At 40.2% G+C, this 17,242-nt stretch overlaps 1 protein-coding gene across 4 annotated transcripts in view; it reads right to left on the reverse strand.

Moving 5' to 3' along the window:
* Positions 1 to 17,242, reverse strand: part of FMN1 (formin 1) — a 340,681-nt gene that overhangs the window by 64,416 nt on the left and 259,023 nt on the right. The window lies entirely within an intron of this gene.

Here is a 17,242-nt window from a genome sequence, read left to right on the forward strand (position 1 = left end):
GCCAAGGGCCTGATAGAGCCACTAATTGCCCATCTGCTTGTTTACATAGCCCGGAGATGGTGACTGGACAAACAGCTCATTTCCCTTGAAATTGGACCAAACTAGGGGAAGCCTGTCATATGTGACTGAGGAGGAGCAGGCAGAACTCTCATGGGAACACGACTCCAGATCAAAGCCAGGGACCAGCGAGCTGAGCAAAGACTGGCTGGAGCAGCTGGCTTTTCCTCAGTGGCGTCAGGTCCACCACTTTCTGCATTCAATCCACCCACATCCCCACTGCCTGAGGTCAGCAAATGTTGAGATATTTAGGTACAAGAATCAACCACGGAGTGCCAACCCCAAGGTAACTTCCAAGGCTTTAGCAGCGATGACAATTCTGTTCAAAGGAACTTCTCGGCCCTTTCAGACTTCGCTTCACACTCAGCGTTTGCTACGCTGTACAGCTGCTCACCATTTCAGTGTCCTCCTTGTCTCCCTGACTGTGAGCTACTTGTGGACAAGGACTGGAAGCCCCCAGATTCCACAGCAGGACACTTTACATGTGAAGAGCGATTAGCCAGAAAGTGCCTATGTTTGTTAGTGACGATTAGCAGCTCTCAGCACAGTCGATGTGTTCTTTCTTTGCCTACATCAGAAGGTTGGTTTCTTGAGACAAGAGACTCAAACTTCTCAGCCACGCCTTCTGCTGACTGTGGGAATCGATAACGCCTGGTGCCTATCAGAGTCCTGGAAACAGGACGGAGAGGATTCCTTTGAGAACCGATTTCTCCTCAAAACCAAAATGGGCTTAAAAAAAAAATCTCTCTCCCTACTGCCCAGCCCGAGGTATTCTTCTAATGTGCCGTAAATATGGCCATGAAGCGCGAAGTAACAACAACAAAAAATACTGCTTCTCATTATCCAGAACTTACTATAGGTACACTGAAGATCATATTCTTAAAGGGAGGGAGACCTACGTTGGTAAGTCAACCAAACAAATTTTAGATTTTGCCCTCTGAGCATTTAGAGCACCACATGTTAAAAACTTAATAAACTAATGTTGAACAAACCAGAGAAGGGACTGATGGACCACAGCTTTGGAATCCAAAGACGACTAGGGTGAGTGACAGCCTGAGTTCCGTGGGCAAAACTCAGCAGTCCCAGCACATGCACCACTCACTCATCTCAGCTTTCTGCTTGTCACTGCTGTGTCCCAGCCCTTAGTCAGCATCTGTGTGGCTGAGACTCTACTACTGGAGTAGCTGTGGCAGTGGAAGGGCAGAGAAAAGCTAGATGACGAAGAGATGTCTCTTTTCTGGAGAAGGCTGAGGACTAGGTCATCTTCAGGATTATCATATTCTCAGGAGGAGCCAGGGTACTGTTTGAAGATCTAGCTGGGGGTGGCTCTATTTTTCCCAGATCACTACTAGAAGAGAGGGAGCATTTGGTGTTCGCACCTTAAAAATACCAAGGAGTTAATAGCATGGTTGCAGCCTCTAATTTCTGCAGATAACTGCGTGCAAATGACTAAAACCATTTTGCTTCCAAAGTGCAGTAGCTGTGTAAGGCGTTTCAGATCATGTGGGATTCCACATGCAGGCAAGTTATGGGGACCCTGGAGGCTTGGTTATTTCACTGAGCACCACGGCAAAGATGGCTGCTGGGGGAGAGGCAGGCCTCAGGGCAGAACAATCTTTGGGATGACTAAGAAAGCCACCCAAAAGGGAGGTGGAATGTACTCGAACAGTACAGACAGAAGAGGAAGTTGTGTCAGTAGGTTCGCATGTCCCATCCATACAGAGCTAGTAGTGGACTGCATTCCTGGACAACCAGAGGACTAGAAAGAGAATGCACACAAGTGGTTAAGTCCAGCGAGAGAAATAATTGTTTAAAGAACAGATGACTCCTCACTCCACCCTCCCCCGTCTTTGGAAGACGCATACACAGGAGTGTCACCAAGTACAAAAGGTTTGTATTACACAGAAACTGTTGCTCAAAGAGGCACTTACACATAGGAACAAAATTTAAAAACAAACAAACCACCACCAATTATCACAGTTTATCCAGCCAGTGGTTTTCTTTATCCCTTTGGCTATTACTTTAGATATCTTTGCTTGGGGTTTTTTTTTTCCTTTTTCCTGACATCTTATTGATCTTGGTTGAGTTGGGATTATTATAGTTTGTGGGAAACAATCTAGGCTACTTTTCTAGCTTGTTCCTTCTCAGATGCTTCTTGGATGTTGTCCATTTAATATTTTTGAGAAATATATATATGGACACACACGTATATATGGTATTTTAATCTCAGAGTACATGCAGTGTGTCCCTGGAGAAGTTGTTACATAAATCCAAGGGAATAATGTCCTTATTTTAAATTAGGTGGTGTTTCAAATCAATCTACCTGGAACATGTAATCAAGACTCATGAACTTTAATACAAATTCTAGGTTGTAGTTTCTTATCTATATTTTCAGGAACAGAAAATTGGTAGATGAACTAGCAATTGAAAAATTATTATTTTCAATGTGATTTAGAAGCAGCTTTTAAATCTACACATTCCAAAAGTCCCTCCTTTGTCTCCATCGCAATCAGAAAGCATTTTTTTTAAAGAAGGCTGTTTTTTTTTTTTTTTTTGGAGAGGAAGACTGGCCCTGAGCTAACATCTGTTGCCAATCTTACACTTTTTTTTCTTCTCTCCAAAGCCCCAGTGCATAGTTGTATATCCTAGTCCTAAGTCTTTCTAGTTCTACATGGGATGCTACTATAGCATGGCTTGATGAGCAGTGGGTAGGTCTGCACCCAGGATCTGAATGGTTGAACCCTGGGCTGCTAACGCGCAGCACGCAAACTTAACCACTATGCCACTGGGCCGCCCCCGGACAGCATTTTTAAGCATCCCTATGCCTACTGCAACTGGTCAGATCTATTTTATCTGTTATTCACGGGCTCAGAGTTAAGACTGTCAACTATGACAACCCTGACAAGCACAGAAGAACTCACATAAACACAAAGGACACATCCTGATCCCACGTGACCACAATTCCCTGCCATAGCTAAGAAGAGTCTTCATAAATCTATCTTTAAAACGTTCTTTATCCTCTTGGGAAAAAACTCAACTCAATGGATTCATGTTAGATTAAAATACACCAGCAAATGCTTTCCTGGCAGTGGAGCACCGCTCGATCCTCAGCTCTGTCAGAGCAAGCATCACTAACCTAGCCTTCGAGGGACCAGACAGCACATCACGACCCACCAGAAAGGCATGCAGAGCTTCTCACTGGGCTTTAGAGATACAGTTTTACTGATGGCAAGAGTACAGCAAAGAAAACACCCCAGTTCCCAATTTTGTCAATTTTCTGATAATTTATTCCTTTGAAAGGTATAAAAATTGTTAAAGCCAGACCTTAAATCGAGCAGCATTTATACTGACAACAAGATTGTGGCAGCTTAAACGTTCTCTTCTTTCTCATGCCTGTGCTAGGAAACTTAACTTTTGTGTGTGTTTCTAAATGCACTGAACCATATTTAAAATAAGAAGCTTATAAGGTTGTAGGATAGGGCTAGGAGCGTAGGTTAAAGGCCATTTGTCCCTGGGAAAAGAAGAGGGGAAAAGTCTTCCTTACATCAGGCGCACAAAGGGTTGAATTCTCACGGACCTGCTTTGTTGGAGCTCCAACTCCAAGGAGAGCAGCTCAAAAGAAGCAGAGTAGAAACTGCCGCAAATGGGACTTTACGTTGAGTCCTGGGAAGTACGCCTTGGCTGATGGGGATGGTTTCATGTGCTAAAATAGGTGTTTAACATGTAAGTCACTCGGTAAGCGGGGTTTGTGAGGCTGCTGTTTATGAGGCTGTTTATTTCTTCCCACGTAGTAACAGAGAAATAAGGAGTTTTCTTTAGAGGGAGATTGAGCAGAATGATAAAATTTCATCCCCTGGAAACACCCTTTGTCCTAAAGAAGTTACGAGGACCAGGGCAAACACATTTATATTTTGCTCTTTATCTGACTTTAAAAGACAACAATTGAGCCCTTTTCCTAGGCAAGTACTAAAGGTCAGCTTTGCAAATCTTGAAGAACTGAGTCAGGGAAAAGCCAGAGGCTACTAGTTAAGAGTCTAGATATCAAGGGACATGAAATTGAGAAACAATCACCACAACACAGAAGTAGCTTGCCTCCAGGATGGCTGCCATCAATTCTTTCCTTCCCTGAACATACGCACTGTTCGCCACTAAGAGGTGGAGTCTATCGCTCCATGAAACTGGGCTGGCTTGTGACTTCCTTGACTCAAAGTGACACAATGTCTTATCCCTAGCCTTTAAGAGGATTGGCAGTTTCTGCCTCCTTTTTCTTGGAACATTTGCTCTGGAAAGAGCTGGCCAGTATGTAAGAAGTCACTACCCCAAGACCACCTCCCGTGCAGTGAGGAAGCCCAAGACATGTAGACCTGGAGATGTCTAGCCAACCCCCATCTGTGTCATCCATTCCAGCCCAGGATCCAGACATGTATACGAAGAAGTCATCGGATGATTCTAAATCCAGCTACCTTCTGACTCCAACCTCACGGGAAACTCAGAGCAAGAAACACCCAGCTGAGTCTAGAGAAGCCACAGAACTTTGAGAGACAGTAAAAACTTCTTATTTTAAGCTGATAAGTTTTGAGGTGGTTGGTTATGCAGCAACAGACAACCAGAACATATCCTATGGCTTCCTAATGCCAACAGGGTATCATCTCCACTGGCAAACATAAATTCCAATAGGCAAAGATCGTGTTCATTTTGCTCATCGTTGTATCAATCACAAGTAGCACAATGTCTAAAACAAAGTAAAACCTTAATATATAATGAACAGTTTGAACAGCTATATCTGTGCTATATGGCAAAAGAAGGACCGATGGTCAATAAAGTATCTTAAATGAAACTAAATCTAACTTTGCCTAAGAAATGTAAGTCATAGCAAAGTACAAGGGAGCGTAAAAGGAGAGGAAAAGGAAGACCAAGAACAAATATTTATGCATATGATTATGTCAGATACAGTACTAGGTGGCTGACATATGGCCGCTGATTTGATTATCCCAATAACCTCATGGACTGGGGTTACTACTTCTATCTTTGAGGTGAGAGAACTCAGCCTTGTTTGGTTGAAGTAAGTTTCCCAAGGTCAGACAGTTAGGGAAGGGATCTGAACTCAGGTTTGTGTAATTCTAAAGGCAGCCCTCTTTTCACTACAGTCTCCCAGGAGACTACAACAGAAACAATAAGAAAACAATTTGAAAAAGATGCAAAACCCATCCATTGAATCTTATCCAGGACTATCCCAGCTCCATTAATTGCTGTCAACATGTTGGAACCTATTTCACCACATGAAGATCAGACCAATTAGAATTAATGCCACAGCTATGACTACAAACTGGGAACCAATGCCAGAGGAAGCTTAAGTTTCAGAAGGCAGATGATCACGCACATATATTATGTTAGCAATTAGGCTTAATCCTAGAATCAGGAAACCAAAAGGAAGATATTAAGGGAAGAACAGTGCCCTCCTGGGAACAACAGCCACTTCAAATAGACTTTTTAGTGGATTTTTGCATTACCTATACTTGAATACATTACACTCCCCGAGAATTATTACAATTACTCCAGATTTCATTTATTTCAGCAAGGGAGGGATGGTGCAATGAGCTCAATAGGCAGATGGTTTGTTCATTTCAGTAAATAATGTGAATGTCAACAAGTTGGTAGACACTAGGAGGAGAGGGGAAGCGGTAAATAACAGAAGTCCTGGTGCCAGACTCTGAGGTGAGGTGGGGATGTGCTATCAAGGACCAGTGCTTCAAGAAGCTAAGCACTGAGATCTTGCTCAATTTATGAAAAGACATGAACTGACACTGCATATTTCCTATAGTGAAAAAACTATTGTTCATCTCTGTTGAAAACAGTTATGATTCACTCAAATATACACTTTTAACTTTCCAAAGAAAAATAGTAGAAATCAATCAAAACTTAATTAATAAAAAAACATAGAGAATTCTTCTCAATTCAAGAGATTAATAAAAGGATTAGGAATTAAATGATCACATTCCAGCCGCAGCTTGCAACCTTTCAAAGTCTCATCATTCTCTCATCATCTGCTAGAAGGCAGAGTTTGAATGTTCTGGTAATTAACAGTTAGCAAGGATAGTTAAAGTTGTTTACTCTAGTGATGCTTACTGTCATTTTCAATCACTTTTAGCCACTGAGACAAGGCACTCGGAATCTTTGTGGATCCCAAGGATCCTGTGTTTGCAGTTCAACTTAGCAGCCACTAGGTGGTAGTAATATTGTTGATTTGGGTAGCCATGGTGAGCTCTACAAGGCATACCCTTTTTTTTTTTTTTTTGAGGAAGATTAGCCCTGAGCTAACTACTGCCAATCTTCCTCTTTTTGCTGAGGAAGACTGGCCTTGAGCTAACGTCCATGCCCATCTTCCTCTATTTTATAAGTGAGACGCCTACCACAGCATGGCTTTTGCCAAGCGGTGCCATGTCTGCACTGGGGATCTGAACCGGGGAACCCCGGGCCACAGAGAAGCAGAACATGTGAACTTAACTGCTGCGCCACCAGGTCGGCCCCAAGGCACGCCATTTTTAATGGAATTATGCAAATATGCTCTATCATTAAGATATAACTATAGAAATTACAATTACACTTTAAAATAAAATATTTTAGTGGTGAAAGAATATAATCCTGGGACCAGCCCCATGGCCAAGGAGTTAAGTTCGCACGCTCCTCTTTAGCAGCCCAGGGTTTTACCGGTTTGGATCCTGGGCGCAGACCTAGCACTGCTCATCAAGACGTGCTGAGGTGGCGTCCCACATGGTGGAACCAGAAGGAACTACAACTAGAATATACAGCTATGTACTGTGGGGCTTTGGGGAGGAGAAGAAAAAAAACTGGCAACAGATGTTAGCTCAGGGCCAATCTTAAAAAAATATATATATATATAATCCTGTAGGGAAGAGAAACTCCACGCATATTTGGTACCTTTTAGCTTACGCTAACTACTTACGTGATTTTTACTCTAATTACACACATGATGATCTACAAATTATAACAAAAAAGAAGTTTCAGGTCTCAGTCATTGCCCTTGGCTTACTTTTAGAGAAGACGAACAAGATGAACATGACTTTCCTTTTAGTGTTTAAGACCATTCACTGTAATTATTTATTATCTGCCATTTGAATTCGGAACTGCAGCTGTTCACACAATTGGGAAAGTAAAGCTTCTGTGACGGACTTCCTGAGCACCACCCTCTGATAAGATTGTGATAAAATGACTGATAATGTTATAGTAACAGCAGCTGCTGACATATATAGTGCCAGGCTCTGTGCTAGATGCCCCACACTCATTATTTCATTCAGTCCTGGGCTCCTGCTAGTGCTGTCACAATTTTTCTACAGCAAAGTGAACTCAGCAGAAGCAGCAGACCTGTATTATTGGAAAGAATGAAGAGATCTTTCCAGAGCCGTACATTATCTGCAAAACCACGTATTGTATAACGTGTATTCTGCAAAATAACTCCCAGAAGGCAGTATGTGTGTTAAGCTCTTCCAGTATGAAGAAGACAATAACTGAGCAATTCAAAGAGAAGTCATGTGATAGCAACTGTAATCAATCACTGATTAAAACCTCGCTGATAGTTGTCAAGAATCCAAAGAGGAAGTGGTGGCTGAGCCAACAATTACATGAAGCAATTTATCACGAAAACAACTATTATGCAAGAATGCAGAGCTCAATACTGATTCCATAAAATACTTAACTACTTGTCACCGCAATTCTTTCCAAAGTACAAATGAAACTTCTAGTTGTTACTGTTGGGGAAGGCAGAAACAGGGGGCTTTATTAGGACTCCAGGAATGGAGTCCCTGAGGTTAAGCCACGGCAGGCAAGGCTGCTATTCTCACGTTTTTCTTGTTTAGATGGTGAGAGAAAATGCTTATTTCTAGTTACCCACAAAGGTCTTGGGACACAGAGAAAATAAGTGATTTTCCAAGTTATTAAGATGGCACAGTACCAACATTGGGGCTGAGATCACACTGATCTTGAGTAAGTTACTGAAATCCTCAGACTCAGTTTCCTTATCTGGAAAGTTAAGAATAACAAAATGGGCCTCAAAGGGATTGCTGCAAAGATTAAACGAAGCACTGCGCTTGAGCTGTTGAAGTCAAGGAGCATCCTCCCAACTCTCCATCTGGACAGAAAACTCGGGGAAATTTTCAGTCCATTGGTGATTCTCACGGAGGTTGGTGGTAGGATAATAATTACATTCTAAAAATCACACATTGTATTTATGAATGCTTTGTAGTTTATGTGGTGTTTGCACGTGTATCTTCTCTCACTGAATCTTCACAATGGCAATGTACAGTAGATATTACTCTTTCCATTTTACAGACAAGGAAAAAAAAGGCTCAGAGAAATTTTAAAACCTCCCCAAAGTTATGAGACAAGCGAAGCAGTGAAGCTGGGGTTCAAATTTAGGTCTTCCAACTTCAAGCACGGAGCTCTTTCTGCTATGTTCAGAACACTTAGAAAACACTAAAAAAAAAAAACCCCTTTTTAACCAAAAAGTACACATGCAGTCATGATAGGAGGATTGAGTAGTGTGATTATGGCTCAGTATCATGAATAAAACTTCAGAAGTTTCTAAAACCCTTTTTCTGGGAAACACAACTTAGGCTACTTCTCGTTTTTCCAAAACAAGCCAATGAAATATGGAAAGAGAATTCATAAGTAGACAAGAAGGTCTATACACAGAAAGAAAGAGCCTGGCTCACTTGGCTTCACCCCCTTGTGAAAGGATTTCAATCTAAAATGGAACCAGAGGATATGAAATGGAGAATCTCATGCATGTGCCCTCAGAAGAATGGAATAAGAACTGCGAGACTGATTTCCCATAAATGCCTGATTTACAGAAGACCAAGACTTATCTCCTAACCAATGAACATCTGCCAAGAATCTCTCTCCATCCTTAAGCCAACGAACTTACTGCACTCCTTGCCCATAAACACAGCTCACCCCGAAGCCTCAAAGCCTGTAGCTTGCTACAGCATGCATTTCCCAAAGTGCAATTCCTCTGCTATTCCCAAATTAACTCAATTTCCGGTAATTCAAGCTTGCCTCAGTTTACATCCTTATTTAGGTCAATAACCTACTTCTACTTGGGGATATGTCTACTCATCAGAAGGGGGTTACTTTAATTGCAGCTCCAGAATCTCAAAGTCTTGGATTCTGACTCGATGAAAGGAAAATGAAGGGATTCCATCAGTACCAATAGTACCATCATGAGGTGGTCCCTAGTAATACCTTCATACTTACATGGTTGAAAGCCCTACTCAAAATTGTAAAGCTAAATTTAAGGTACAGTCCCTGTTCCGCTAAAGCATCCTGATCTCATAAGCTTGGAGCTGTTGCTGTGTGCAGGAGTGTGTGTCTAAATATCTGCTGTTCTAGAGAAGATCTAGTACGAGTTAATAATAGTTACCCAACATTTCCTTCCAAACCCAACCACCTCCATCTCTCTTTCACTTGTACGTAGTTCTGAGACATTGCTTAAAACCAGGAGATAAAGCCTTTCTTTCAAAAATTAGAGTTAAGGCTTATAATGCAAATACCCATAGGAAAGGTCAGATCCTGATAATGGTCTGAAGATTTAAGTGATGGATAAATTGGTCTCACTCTGTGGTTAGGTTTAGAAAACGGCTCCTATCAGCGTAATTTGAGATATTCTTGTTCTATGTTCAGTAAAGAGTCCATCAACATCCCTAAGACATCTAGGCAATGGAGAGGTAAGAGGACTCAAATGAAGTGCGAAACAGAATTACGGTAAGAGGGAACAAAAGAAGAGGAAAATGTGAATCACCTTACATATTAGAGCAGATAGGCCTCTTCACAGACAATTCAGTTACAGCCATCACAAGAGAGTGACAGAACCATGAGCAAAATGAGTGAAGGCAATCTCAGTCCAGGAGAAAGAACTTGAGGGACTTGGGTGGACTCCATTGCCTGAGCTGTGTGGAGGGGTGTTGAGAAGTGGATCATAAGGAAAGAAAGCAAGGTACTAGCGCGTAAATGTGGCTTTCCATTCACGAGAGAAGAAAAATACAAGAGGCCCTCAAATTCCTTCTAAGTTGTTCAGTCCAGCCCCCAAAGGAGGGAAACGGGCTGCGAGTGAGAGCAGTTAATTTCCAATTCCTTGGAAACTGAACACGAAGGGCTAGGTTCAGCAGGCTAAGGAAAGCCCTGAAAGAGGACGCAGTCTTGAAAGAAAAAATTTAAGTGCAAACTATTGTAGATAGTTGCTTAAAAAAATTATTTAATTTCTTTTGGAAGAAGTACATATTGGTTAAAACGCTAAGATTTATGAAAAGTCTGCATACTACCTCTGAAACCCATTCATCCATTTTTTATCCACTACAGCAATGAACCTTTTGGTTATTTTCAGGGGTGATATTCTAAATATTTAACAATTGCCTGGGTACCAACTAAACAGAACAGACGATCGCATGGCTGTTATGGTGAAGGGCAGCTGAATATCAGTCCCAGATTAGCTTCTTATTTGTCCTCAGAGATTTTTGCTAAGTAGTACCCATTTTTCCCTTCTTCTTTATTTAAATAGTAATATATCTCCTCTTCTGACTTTTGCTTTTTTCTACTCAAAATATATCTTAGAGATTGTTCCATATCAATACATAAAGACTTTCCTCATTCTCTCTTTTTTTTTTTTTAAACAGATGCTTTGTATTCTACCCTATAGAAGTACCCGCCATAATTTGACAATTCCATTACTGATGGTCACTTAGGTTGTTCCCAATCTTTCGCTGTTACAATGTTGTAATCAGTAACATGGCACATAAATCACTTTGTGTGTGTGAGTATATCTGAGGGTATGCAAGTAGAAATAGAACTGCCAAGTCAAAAGGCATATGCATTTGTAACTTTAATAGATACTGCTAAATTGATTGTAACAATTTACACTTTCACAAGCAATGCAGAAGAATAAAGTTTACCCTACTCCATTGCCAAAAGTCTGCTGTCAAACTTCTGTAATTTTGCCAATGTTGGAGATGAAAAATGAAATTTCAATGTAATTTATTTTGCATTTCTCCCATTTTGAGAGTGGCATCTTTTCATATGTTTAAAGAGCAGTTTCTGTCATTGTTCTAATTATCTGCCTTTCTTTCTACAGTATGTTGGTTATTTTCTCAACAATGTGTAGAGAAGCTCCTATGTAGTAGGTAGATTAATCTTTTGTCTATGATATGAGTTGCAAATCTGGGGCTGTGACAGATTTATTTTTATTATAGTAAGGAAGTACATGTTACTTAACGTTTTATTGAGCTTTTAAATGAAGAATGGAGATTGAATTTTGTCAAGTGCCTTTTTCTGCATCTAAAGAGATAACCATATGAATTTTCTTGTTAGTGCTCTTAACAGTGATGAATTATATTAACAGACTTCTCAATATCATATCATCTTTACATTCTGGGGATAAACTTCATTTGGTAATGAAATGTGCCATTTTACTTAGAATTGCAAAACTATTGTGAGATTGGTCTATAGTTGTTTTTTTTTTTTTGAGGAAGATTAGCCCTGAGCTAACTACTGCCAATCTTCCTCTTTTTGCTGAGGAAGACTGGTCCTGAGCTAACATCCATGCCCACCTTCTTCTATTTTCTATGTGGGATGCCTACCACAGCATGGCTTTGGCCAAGCGGTGCCATGTCAGCACGCGGGATCTGAACTGGTGAACCCCAGGCCACCAAAGTAGATCATGTGCACTTAACCACTGTGCCACCAGGCTGGCCCCCAAGATGTTTTGATATCCAGGAGACTTGACCACAGACATGTATTATAGACCAAAACTGCATCTTACCAGATTCTGGCATGATTTGCCAATTCTGAAAGGATTTAAACGGAAACTCAAAGAGGAAGGAAAAAAAAGCCTCCAGGCACTTTAGAAGACTCAAGCTGTTTATTCATTAATTCAACAAATAATTGTTAACGCCTATCATGGGCCAGGTTAAATCGATATTGTGCTGGGACGAGAAAATGAATAGGACAGACAGACAGTCCCAGCTATTATGGAGTATTCAGTTATTTAGATAATTCTTTTCACATTCAATATGGGAAATCAGAGTTACTGTTTTTCATTTTTATCTTTGTAAGCTTTGCAAATTTATCTATTTAGTTTTTTCTAGAAAACAGGTTCTTGATGTTAAGAATACCTCTAATCTCAGCCAGTCAAAGAATCTTGGAGGATATTTTCATAAACTAGGACTACTAGCACGGCTCATTCAGAGTCATTTTGAGTTGGTACCATTCCTGGATGCCAGGTGAAATTAATGGAGAAGGAGATAAGGCCAAGTGTGGGAGAGGGCTGGTGTTAGCACCAGTTTAGGTTCCAGCCCTCCCTGCCAAAGCTATAAACACAAATGACCAATTTAACAGCATGAAAAGACCACCTACAAGATCTATTCCTTGAATCTAATCAGTTGCTCTGCGCTGTCTTTCAATTACAGGATCCCTGCCATGTTTATGGGGACTTTTAATGTGAGCATCACCTTTTTGAAGGCCCTATCATTATGGCCATGTTTGATCTGAGGGTGGGAAAACAAGAGCTCAAATAATACCAGGACAAGTTACTCTGAACTGAGCTGTAAAACGGAATCAATAAGAGCCTACAGTGGAAAAGAAAAACCATGTCAGGAAAAAGGCTTAGATATTGTGGAGATTGCAACTCTGAAAAGTGGTGCCATTTAAATTACTTTTGATTTTGTGCAGGAAATGAAATTAGTTAAGAACAAGTACCATAGTTTTGTCAAATAACGCTATTGAAGGGCATTTTGAGAAGGGAAGGATGATAAAACAAGTAAGGATGAACACATCACCTCCTCTTGAGGGTGGCAACAGGATATGATTTACAAAAGAAATTAAAATCATGATTGTTAGAAGAACTGAATTGCAGCTGGTGTAAAATTTAGCCTAACCATGAATCAACTGGCCACAACGCATGCGTGTGACTTCTCAGGTGTAAAGAACGTGATTGCTTAAGACTTTATAAATAAGACCCCTGACAGAAAACTGGCTTTCCGGCCAAATACTCAAATATTATGGAAGTATAGAAGCATCTTTTCTTACTTATGGTTATTACATTACACCCTGTGCTCAGATACTCGGATACTTCAGGAACTTCTCATTCTATACCTTTTCTTTGGGCTATCTCATTCACTCCTATGACAAACTGCTACCTCAAGTCGACCCAGAGCTCTCCTATGAGCCCAGCATCTCCAGCTGTGTGTCTCATGTATGTCAAATCAAAGTGTCCAGAGTTTACCTTATCGTTTTCCATCCCAGATTTGGTGCTCCTCATCAGTATCCAGCCAGTTATCCAAGTAAGAGAAAGGAGAGTTATCATTTTCTCCTTCGTTTTTGCACTTCCATTGTGTTATCTAGTCCTATGACTCCTAAAAGCTTTCTAGTCACGTCCCTTCCTTTCTTATTTTTGCTGTGATTGCTCTCGCTCAAGTTCTTACCATCAATTGCCTGGACTACCAGAGAATAGCTTGGTAGACTGACTTCTAGCCTTTTACTATTCCAGTTCTTCTTTACATTACTCTGAGTTATAATGTATTTCTTAACGACAAAATGCAAAATGATCGCACACACCAAAACAAAATCAAACCAATGTGACGATGTCACTCCCATACATACTATTTTTCAAATATATGAGTCAACAGGCTCTGTTGCCTGTAACACAAAGTTCAGATTCTTTAGCAAGTCATGTTGTGACACTCCTCTCCTTTCTAGTGTTGTGTTCTTTCCATTTGCCCTGTGATGTGGCCACACCAAGTCTCTTGCCATTCCCCAAACACGTCATGTCTTTCATCCTGAGATTTGCAGTGTTTTCCCCTGCCTGGAATTGCCCTTTATATCTTGTCTACTGAGAACTCCTAATTCTTAATTTCCTCCTGTACAACAGGGTGATAACAGTGCTTACTTCAGAGGGTTGTCATGAGGACTAAAAAAAGAGGATCTGCTCCCCACAGTGTCTGGCACACAGCGGCACTCAGTAAACGTGAACTATCATTGCCATCATCATTTCTTTTTCAACTCTGAACCAAAACATCTCTTTTGCTGAATGTCCTCTCTCATTTACCTGAAAGTGCTTAGGCATTCCTTCTCTCTGATCCTATATGTCTAATTATAGTACTATATTAAATCAATTTCAAAATGGATGGAATTTTCATATTTTACCATCTCTGATATTGGGGTACATCTTATAATCTATGACATGCCATGGTTTAATTGGCAGCAATTTTTCTTTCTTAGTGGTACTTGTAATAATAGTGTTTCTTACAATGAATGGCATATTAGGTGAGATACTATACTAAAAACTGTGACAACTGCTGTAAAAATTTGATTATCCAGGAGGGATAATACATATTTGTGGTGGGTAGAAAAGCCTACATTTTCTGTGAATCAGTGAAACATCTACATAAAAAAGGGACTGCTATCTGGAACTCCAGAGTAGTCAAGTGATATTCCATTTGTATATACCGCAGTTTGGCAAAGCCCTGCCTCCTGAACCATAGAGGAGTAGCCTGATGAAGTTGCATGTTGTCACCTCCTTCATTTAAGCACCCCCACCTGAGAGCCAAACAATGGCCAGACCCTGAGCAAAAGTGGGAAGAAGCTAATTTGTGAAACTGCATTCTAATAACCTGGGATTCAAGCTGAGAAGGTAGAGCAATAACATGCAGGGGAGAGTGAAGGAATGAAATGAGAAGGCCAAGGGACCATGTCATTAGACTAGCACTGTCCAACAGAAATATAATGCAAGCCACATATATAATTTTAAATTTTCTAGTAGCCATGTATAAAAACTAAAAGAAACAGGGAAATCAATATTAACAATGTAGTCTATTTATTTAATTCAATTTATTCAAAATATTATCATTTTATGATTTAATTAATATAAAAAATAAGAAATGAAATATTTTTATGTGTTTTTTTGGTACTAAGTCTTCAAAATCTGGTGTGTGTGTTAAGAGTAAAGTATATCTCAATTTGGCTCAGCCACATTTCTACTGCTCAACAGCCACATGAGGCTAGTGCCCACCATATTGGACAATACAATTCTAGACTTTTTGGACCAACTCAGTTAAGTAACAAGATAACAGTTAATGGGCTATTTCAACAGTGGCTCTTTTTACCACACAACACTGGGGATGTTTAAGATTCCTACAATATTATATTTAAGTTTTACATTTTTTCTTTATAGAATGGCAATTTTCCTTCAACTTCCTTTTGTGCTTTCTCTTGGTTGACGTTTTTAACCATGATATGAGGTTATTCCTAATGTCCTTCCCATCTTCCCTTCACTATGTTGGTTAAAGGAGAGCTGACTCCTTTATTCAATTGTAGATCTTTCCTCAATAAGACAGTCCTTGGGAGAGGGACAAGGAGTATACGATTCATCTCAGCATTCCCAGAATTTATCACAGAGCCTAACATATAGCAGGCTCTGAAGAAATATCTTCGAATACACATTAAAAGGTGAACTAAGCTAGACAACATTGGTTCTCAACCTGGACTGCACACTGGAATCACCTGGGGAGTAAAAAATAATGCTCATGCCTGATCCCACTACCAGAGATGCTGGTGGTAGGTCTGGAGTTTGGCCTGGGTGTCAAAATTTTTAAAATACCCTTCAGGTGATTCTACTGTGCAGGTTTTGGAACTACTGATCTAGAGCTTTCTTAGAATCACTTATTGTGGTCACACCCTTGTCTCCCTGACGTGAGGCCCCGTTTGCCTCAACTCAATTCCCTCACTCAGAATGCAATAAAAGTTTCTTGAGAAACTTAGTAGAGAAGAAGCTAACATAGCAAAGAGAAATATTTCAAGCTTTTCTTCAGGCCATTTAGGTTATATCTACACGACATAATCATAAAGTAATGAATCTACTTTAATAAGCCATATCACATATAAAATCCAGCTAATTTCAGTCACCTAACACCTAAGTGTTGCTACCACTGTTTGCTCTCAAGATGGTACTCTGTCTGATGGCATTACTTCCAACATATATGAGGTGAGCAATGGCCAAGAGAGAATTCTGACTTCTGTTTCAATAAAAACGAGCCCTCAACAAGGAGAGGGAGCAATGATCTCTGCACCATGGGAGCAGCTGGAATGGAGTTCCTCTGACTCACAGACTGAGAATTTCTTTGCCAGTTCCCGAGGTGGTTTGGCCATACTTTATGGACTCACCCTGCTTAATGGTCTTTTGTTGATGGTGAGGTATCCTGTGGCCTCGTTAACAAACAGAAACAGCATGTTGATGTGTCCCCAAAGGTTCCTACATGCATTTCCTCTGATTTTCTGGCAAAGACCAAAACTCCTTCTAACTACTCCACGCTTATTTTTTTTATTGAGATATAACTGACATATAACATTATATTAGTTTCAGGTGTACGACATAATGATTTATGAATATACTGTGAAATGATCATCACCATAAATCTGGTTAACATCTATCACCACACATAGTTACAAATTTTTTCTTTTTGTGATGAGAACTTTTAAGATCTACTCTCTCAGCAACTTTCAAATATGCAGTACAGTATTATTAACTATAGTCACCATGCCTGTACATTACATCCCCAAGACTTACTTATTTTATAACTCTAAGTTTGTGCCCCACACTTATTTTTGTTTCACATCTTAAGCTGAATTTGAGATATCAGAATACGAAATATCCGGCAGGCATTAAACTATCGTGTTCACTAACAGAGATCAACCAAAGTTCCCTATTCCTGCCAAAATCACGGAGGAAGGAACATAACTTGGTAAGATTTCTAAAAAAGTACTGGGTCTCCTGCATATCAGTTCCGTCTACTAACCCCAAAGGGCTGATGAGCACCAAGTGACTGAATGTGTGACATTTACCTAGTCCCAATTTTCCTTTCTGAAAAAGAATGGAAAATACCACACAAGTTTCCAAGTTCCTACATGCATAAAACCAGGAAGATAATCACCACCCACCTGTCCAGGCTGATTGCAAATCTGAAACGTATGACGGCATATACGTCATTTGTCAGTTAACATGTACTGAGGATCCCCTTGGGCTCCATGAAGAGCCAAAAAAAAAACACGTCTTCCTTAAAAATGTTTACGAAAACAGGAGTAACATTAAAGAATTCAAAATATTAAAATGGATTTGAAAGATGAT

Source organism: Equus asinus, chromosome 2 (assembly GCF_041296235.1).
Source record: "Equus asinus isolate D_3611 breed Donkey chromosome 2, EquAss-T2T_v2, whole genome shotgun sequence".
NCBI lineage: Eukaryota > Metazoa > Chordata > Mammalia > Perissodactyla > Equidae > Equus > Equus asinus.